Genomic DNA, 9,195 nt, shown 5'->3' on the forward strand with positions numbered 1-9,195 from the left:
TACTTATTAATTTACTGAGAATATACTGTGAATTTGCTGAGTAATTTATAAAGAATTTACGAAAAATTTACAGGGTATTGCCTGAGAATTTATTGGGAATTTACTAGTAATTTACTGAAAATTTACTGAAAATTTACGAAGTAATTTACAGGGAATTTAAAAGTAAATTACTGAGAATTTTTTTCAGAATTTACTAAGAATTTACGGAGTAATTTAAAGAGAATTCACTGAGAATTTACTTGGAATTTATTGTGTAATTTACTGAGAATTTACTCAGCAATTTACTTGGAATTTACAAAGTGATTTACTGAGTATTTATTGGAAATTTACTAAATAATTTTCTGTGAATTTATTAGACATTTACTGAGAATTTACTGATAATTTACTGAAAATTTACTGCAAATTTACTCACAATTTACTGAGTAATTTACTGAGAATTCAATTAGTAATTTTTAGAGAATTTACTGAGTAATTTACTCGGAATTTACTGAGTAATTTAATGAGAATTTACTTGGAATTTATTGACTAATTTATTGATAATGTATTGTGGAATTTACTGAGAATTCACTGAGTAATTTAGTTAGATTTTTTTTGGGAATTTACTAAGTAATTTACTGAGAATTTATTAGGAATTTATTGGGTAATTTTCTGAGAATTTATATAGAATTTACTGGAAATTTACCGAGTAATTTACTGATAGTTTACTATGTAATTTATTGAGAATTTACGAAAAATTTAGTGAGAACTTATCGTATAATTTACTGAGAATTTACATGGAATTTATTAAGTAATTTACAGAGAATTTAATGAGTAATTTATTGAGTAATTTATTGCGAATTTACTGTGTAATTTAGAGGCAATTTTTCTTAGTAATTTACAGAGAATTTTCTGAGAACTTACAGAGTATTCTACTTAGAATTTACAGCGAATTTACTATGATTTTACAATGTAATTTACTTGCAATTTGCTAGGTAATTTACTGAGATTTTGCTGAGTAATTTACTGAGAATTTTTTGAGTAATTTACTAAGAATTTACAGGGAATATTGTGGGAATTTGCGGAGATTTTACTCGAAATTTACTGAGTATTTATTGAGAATTTGCTAGGAATTTACTGATTAATTTACAGAGAATTTTTTGAGAATTTACTAGGAATTTATAGAGAACTTATTGAGTAATTTACAGAGAATTTAATGAGTAATTTATTGAGAATTCACTCGGAATTTACTAAGAATTTACTAAGTAATTTGTTTAGAATATACTGGGAATTTACTAAATAATTTAGTTAGAATTTATTGGGAATTTATTGAGTAATTTACTGAGAACTTACTGTTAATTTACTAGAAATTTTTTTAGTAATTTTTGAGAATTTACGGTAATTATCTGAGTAATTTAGTCGGAATTTACTCAGTAATGTACTGACAATTTAGTTAAAATTTACTGCGAATTTACTGAATGATTTATTGAGAATTACATAGTAATTTACTGGGAATTTGCTGTGTAATTTATTGAGAACATAATGGGAAATTCTTGAGTAATTTACTGAGAATTTACAGGGAATTTCTAGAGTAATTTACTGAGAATTTACAGGGATTTTACTTAGAAATTGCTAGGAATTTACTCAGTAATTAATTGAGTAATTTTTTGAGAATTCACTGAGTAATTTTCTAAGTAATTTATAGGAAATTTATTGCGAATTTACAGAGTAATTTACTCAGAATTTACTGGAAATTTATTCTGTAATTTATCTGGAATTTACTGAAAATTTAGAGAGTAATTTACTAAGTAATTTACATTGAATTTACTGAGTAATTTTTTTGGAATTTATGGCGCAACTTACTGAGTATTTCTTGGGAATTTATTGAGAATTGATTGGGAATTAATTGAGTAATTTACTGGGAATTTTCTGAGTAATTTACTGAGAATTTACTGGGAATTTAATGAGTAATTTTCAGAAAATTATCTGAGTAATCTTCTGAGCATTTGCTGACAATTTACTAAGTTATTTTCTGAGTAATTTACAGACAACTTACAAAGTAATTTACTGGAATTTTATAGGGAATTGATAGAGAATTTACTAAGTAATTTACTGAGAATTTACTGTTTAATTTGTTGAGAAATTTTCTTAGAAATTTCTAGGAGTTTACTGAGTAATTTACTGATAATTTGAGGAGTAATTTACTAAGAATTTACTAGAAATTTACTTATTAATTTACTGAGAATATACTGGGAATTTGCTGAGTAATTTACAAAGAATTTACGAAAAATTTAGAGGGAATTGCCTGAGAATTTATTGGAAATTTACTGGTAATTTACTGAGAATTTACTGAAAATTTACTAAGTAATTTACTGGGAATTTAAAGAGTAAATTACTGAGATTTTTTTCAGAATTTACTGGGAATTTACGGAGTAATTTACAGAGAATTCACTGAGAATTTACTTGGAATTTATTGTGGAATTTACTGAGAATTTACTCAGTAATTTTCAAAGTGATTTACCGAGTATTTATTGGAAATTTACTGAATAATTTTGTGAGAATTTACTGAGAATTCACTGAGTAATTTAGTTAGATTTTTTTTGGAATTTACTAAGTAATTTACTGAGAACTTATAAAGAATTTATTGGGTAATTTTCTGAGAATTTATAGAGAATTTACTGAAAATTTACCGAGTAGTTACTGATAGTTTACTATGTAATTTACTGAGAATTTACAAAAAAATTTAGTGAGAACTTATCGAGTAATTTATTGAGAATTTACATGGAATTTATTAGGTAATTTACAGAGAATTTAATGAGTAATTTATTGAGAATTTACTGTGTAATTTACTGAGAATTTATAGGCAATTTTTCTTAGTAATTTACAGAAAATTTACTGAGAACTTGCAGAGTATTCTACTGAGAATTTACAGCGAATTTACTGTGATTTTACAATGTAATTTACTTGCAATTTACTAGGTAATTTACTGAGATTTTGCTGAGTAATTTACGGGGAATTTTCTGAGTAATTTACTAAGAATTTACAGGGCATATTGTGGGAATTTACAGAGATTTTACTCGAAATTTACTGAGTATTTATTGAGAATTTGCTTAAAATTTACTGATTAATTTGCACAGAATTTTCTGGGAATTTACTGAGTAATTTATAGAGAACTTATTGAGTAATTTACAGAGAATTTAATGAGTAATTTACTGAGAATTCACTCGGAATTTACTAACTAATTTGTTTACAATTTACTGGGAATTTACTAAATAATGTAGTTAGAATTTATTGGGAATTTACTGAGTAATTTACTGAGATCTTATTGTTAATTTACTGGAAATTCTTTTAGTAATTTCTCAGAATTTACGATAATTATCTGAGTAATTTAGTGGGAATTTACTGAGTAATGTACTGAGAATTTAGTTAAAATTTACTGTGAATTTACTGAATGATTTATTGAGAATTACATAGTAATTTACTGGGAATTTGCTATGTAATTTATTGAGAACATAATGGGAATTTCTTGAGTAATTTACTGAGAATTCACAGGAAATTTCTGGAGTAATTTACTGAGAATTTATAGGGAATTTACTTAGAAATTGCTGGGAATTTACAAAGTAATTTACTCAGTAATTAATTGAGTAATTTTCTGAGAATTCACTGAGTAATTTTCTAAGTAATTTAATGAAAATTTATTGCGAATTTACAGAGTAATTTACTGAGAATTTATTCTGTAATTTTTCTGGAATTTACTGTGTGATTTACAAAGTAATTTATATAGAATTTACTGAGTAGTTTACATTGAATTTACTGGGTAATTTATTTTGAATTTACGGCGCAACTTACTGAGTATTTCTTGGGAATTTACTGAGAATTTATTGAGAATTGATTGGGAATTAACTGAGTAATTTACTGGGAATTTCCTAAGTAATTTACTGAGAATCTATTGGGAATTTAATGAGTAATTTTTAGAAAATTTACTGAGTAATCTACTGTGCATTTGCTGGCAATTTACTGAGTTATTTTCTGAGTAATTTACAGAGAACTTACAGAGTAATTTACTGGGATTTTACAGGGAATTGACAGAGAATTTACTCGGTCATTTATTGAAAATTTACTGTTTAATTTGTTGAGAAATTTTCTTAGAAATTTCTAGGAATTTACTGAGTAATTTACTAATAATTTAAGAAGTAATTTACTGAGAATTTACTGAAAGTTTACTAAGTAATTTATTGAGAATTTACTTGGAATTTTATAAGTAATTTACTGGGAATTTACTTATTAATTTACTGAGAATATACTGGGAATTTGTTGTGTAATTTACAAAGAATTTACAAAAAATTTATAGGGAATTGCCTGAGAATTTACTGGGAATTTACTGGGAATTTAAAGAGTAAATTACTGAGAATTTTTTTCAGAATTTACTGGGAATTTACGGAGTAATTTACAGACAATTCACTGAGAATTTACTTGGAATTTATTATGTAATTTACTGAGAATTTAGTCAGTAATTTACTTGGAATTTACAAAGTGATTTACTGAGTATTTATTGGAAATTTACTGAATAATTTTGTGAGGATTTATTAGACATTTACTGAGAATTTACTGAAAATTTACTGCAAATTTACTCACAATTTACTGAGTAGTTTACTGAGAATTCAATTAGTAATTTTCAGAGAATTTACTAAGTAATTTACTTGAAATTTACTGAGTAATTTAATGAGAATTTACTTGGAATTTATTGACTAATTTATTGAGAATTTATTGTGGAATTTACTGAGAATTCACTGAGTAATTTAGTTAGATTTTTTTTTGGAATATACTAAGTAATTTACTGAGAATTTATTAGGAATTTATTGGGTAATTTTATGAGAATTTACTAAAAATTTACCGAGTAATTTACTGATAGTTTACTATGTAATTTACTGAGAATTTACTAACAATTTACTGAGTAATTTTCTAAGTAATTTACATAAAATTTAGTGAGAACGTATCGAGTAATTTACTGAGAATTTACATGGAATTTGTTAAGTAATTTACAGGGAATTTAATGAGTAATTTGTTGAGTAATTTACTGAGAATTTATTGAGAATTTACTGTGTAATTTACTGAGAATTTAGAGGCAATTTTTCTTAGTAATTTACAGAGAATTTACTGAGAACTTACAGAGTATTCTGCTGAGAATTTATAGCGAGTTTACTGTGATTTTACAATGTAATTTACTTGCAATTTACTAGGTAATTTACTGAGATTTTGCTGAGTAATTTATTGAGAATTTTCTGAGTAATTTACTAAGAATTTACAAGGAATATTGTGGGAATTTACGGAGATTTTACTCGAAATTTACTGAGTATTTATTGAGAATTTGCTAGGAATTTACTGATTAATTTACAGAGAATTTTTTGAGAATTTACTGGGAATTTACTAAGTAATTTATAGAGAACTTATTGAGTAATTTACAGAGAATTTAATGAGTAATTTACTGAGAATTCACTCGGAATTTACTAAGTAATTTGTTTAGAATTTACTGGGAATTTATTAAATAATGTAGTTAGAATTTATTGGGAATTTACTGAGTAATTTACTGAGAACTTACTGTTAATTTACTGAAATTTTTTAAAGTAATTTCTGAGAATTTATGGTAATTATCTGAATAATTTAGTGGGAATTTACTGAGTAATGTACTGAGAATTTAGTTAAAATTTGTTGCAAATTTACTGAATGATTTAATGAGAATTACATAGTAATTTACTTGGAATTTGCTGTGTAATTTATTGAGAACAGAGTGGGAATTTCTTGAGTAATTTACTGGGAATTTACAGGGAATTTCTAGAGTAATTTACTGAGAATTTACAGGGAATTTACTTAGAAATTGCTGGGAATTTACAAAGTAATTTACTGAGAATTTACAAGGCATTTACTTAGAATTTACCCAGAATTTTCTAAGTAATTTAATGAGAAATTACTGAGACTTTATTGAGAATTTGTTCTTTAATTTATCTGGAATTTACTGAAAATTTAGAGAGTAATTTACTGTGTAATTTACATTGAATTTACTGAGTAATTTATTGAGAATTTACGGCACAACTTACTGAGTATTTCCTGAGAATTTACTAAGAATTTATTGAGAATTGATTGGGAATTAACTAAGTAATTTACTGGGAATTTCCTGAGTAATTTACTGAGAATTTACTAGAAATTTAATGAGTAATTTTTAGAAAATTTACTGAGTAATCTACTGAGCATTTGCTGGCAATATACTAAGTTATTTTCTGAGTAATTTACAGAGAACTTACAGAGTAATTTACAGGGATTTTACAGGGAATTGACAGAGAATTTACTGGGTAATTTACAGAGAATTTTTTGAGAATTTACTGGGAATTTAATGAGTAATTTATAGAGAACTTATTGAGTAATTACAGAGAATTTAATGAGTAATTTACTGAAAATTCAGTCGGAATTTACTAAGAATTTACTAAGTAATTTGTTTAGAATTTACTGAGTAATTTACTGAGAACTAACTGTTAATTTACCGACATTTTTTTTAGTAATTTCTGAGAATTTACGATAATTATCTGAGTAATTTAGTGGGAATTTACTGAGTAATGTACTGAGAATTTATTTAAAAATTACTGAATGATTTATTATGAATTACATAGTAATTTACTAGGAATTTGCTGTGTAATTTATTGAGAACATAGTGGGAATTTCTGGAGTAATTTACAGGGAATTTACTTAGAAATTGCTGGGAATTTACTGAGTAATTTACTGAGAATTTATAGGGAATTTACATAGAATTTACTCAGAATTTTCTGAGTAATTTACTACGGAATTTACTCAGTAATTAATTGAGTAATATTTTGAGAATTCACTACGTAATTTTCTAAGTAATTTATAGAAAATTTATTGCGAATTTACTAAGTAATTTACAGAGAATTTGCTGGGAATTTATTGAGAATTTATTCTGTAATTTATCTGGAATTTTCTGAAAATTTAGAGAGTAATTTACTAAGTAATTTACATAGAATTTACTGAGTAATTTACATTGAATTTACTAAGTTTATTATTTGGAATTTACGGCGCAACTTACTGAGTATTTCCTAGGAATTTACTGAGAATTGATTGGGAATTAACTGAGTAATTTACTGGTAGTTTCCTAAGTAATTTACTGAGAATTTACTGGGAATTTAGTGAGTAAATTTCAAAAAATTTACTGAGTAATCTACTGAGCGTTTGCTGGCAATTTACTGAGTTATTTTCTGAGTAATTTACAGAGAACTTACAGAGTAATTTACTGGGATTTTACAGGGAATTGACAGAGAATTTACTAGGTAATTTACTTAGAATTTACTGTTTAATTTGTTGAGAAATTTTCTTTGAAATTTCTAGAAATTTACTGAGTAATTTATAGATAATTTAAGGACTAATTTACTGAGAATTTATTGGAAATTTACTAAGTAATTTATTGAGAATTTAATGGAAATTTTATGAGTAATTTACTGGGAATTTACTTATTAATTTACTGAGAATATACTGAGAATTTGCTGAGTAATTTACAAAGAATTTACGAAAAATTTACAGGGAATTGCCTGAGAATTTATTGGGAATTTACTGGTAGTTTACTGAAAATTTACTAAGTAATTTACAGGGAATTTAAAAAGTAAATTACTGAGAATTTTTTTCAGAATTTACTGTGAAATTACGGAGTAATTTACAGAGAATTCACTGAGAATTTACTTGGAATTTATTGTATAATATACTAAGAATTTACTCAGTAATTTACTTGAAATTTACAAAGTGATTTACTGAGTATTTATTGGAAATTTACTGGATAATTTTGTGAGAATTTATTTGACATTTACTGATAATTTACTGCAAATTTACTCACAATTTACTGAATAATGTACTGAATAATTTACTGAGAATTCAATTAGTAATTTTCAAAGAATTCACTGAGCAATTTACTTGGAATTTACTGCGTAATTTAATGAGAATTTACTTGGAATTTACTGACTAATTCATTGAGAATTTATTATGGAATTTACAGAGAATTCACTGATTAATTTCGATAGATTTTTTTTTTGGAATTTACTACGTAATTTACTGAGAATTTATTAGGAATTTATTGGGTAATTTTCTGAGAATTTATAAAGAATTTACTAACAATTTACCAAGTAATTTTCTGAGTAATTTACAAAAAATTTAGTGAGAACTGATCGAGTAATTACTGAGAATTTAAATAGAATTTATTAAGTAATTTATAGAGAATTTAATGAGTAATTTATTGAGTAATTTACTGAGAATTTATTGAGAATTTACTGTGTAATTTACCGAGAATTTAGAAGCAATTTTTCTTAGTAATTTACAGGGAATTTACTAAGAACTTACAGAGTATTCTACTGAGAATTTATAGCGAATTTACTGTGATTTTACAATGTAATTTACTTATAATTTACTAGGTAATTTACTGAGATTTTGCTGGGAATTTTCTGAGTAATTTACTAAGAATATACAGGGAATATTGTGGGAATTTACGAAGATTTTACTCGAAATTTACTGAGTATTTATTGAGAATTTGCTTGGAATTTACTGATTAATTTATAGAGAATTTTCTGAGAATTTACTGAGTAATTTATAGAGAACTTGTTGAGTAATTTACAGAGAATTTAATGAGTAATTTACTGAGAATTCACTCAGAATTTACTAAGAATTTACTAAGTAATTTGTTTAGAATTTACTGGGAATTTACTAAATAATGTAGTTAGAATATACTGACTAATTTACTGAGAACTTACTGTTAATTTATTGGAAATTTTTTTAGTAATTTCTGAGAATTTACGGTAATTATCTGAGTAATTTAGTGGGAATTTACTGAGTAATGTACGAAGAATTTAGTTAAAATTTACTGCGAATTTACTGAATGATTTATTGAGAATTACATAGTAATTTACTGGGAATTTGCTGTGTAATTTATTGAGAACATAGTGGGAATTTCTTGAGTAATTTACTGAGAATTTACAGGGAATTTACTTAGAATTTACTTAGAATTTTCTGAGTAATTTACTAAGTAATTTACTCAGTAATTAATTGAGTAATTTTCTGAGAATTCACTGAGTAATTTTCTAAGTAATTTATAGAAAATTTATTGCGAATTTATAGAGTAATTTACTGAGAATTTATTGAGAATTTATTCTGGAATTTACTGAAAATTTAGAG

Source organism: Camellia sinensis, chromosome 14 (genome assembly GCF_055761805.1).
Source record: "Camellia sinensis isolate YWXY chromosome 14, ASM5576180v1, whole genome shotgun sequence".
Classification (NCBI taxonomy): Eukaryota; Viridiplantae; Streptophyta; class Magnoliopsida; order Ericales; family Theaceae; genus Camellia; species Camellia sinensis.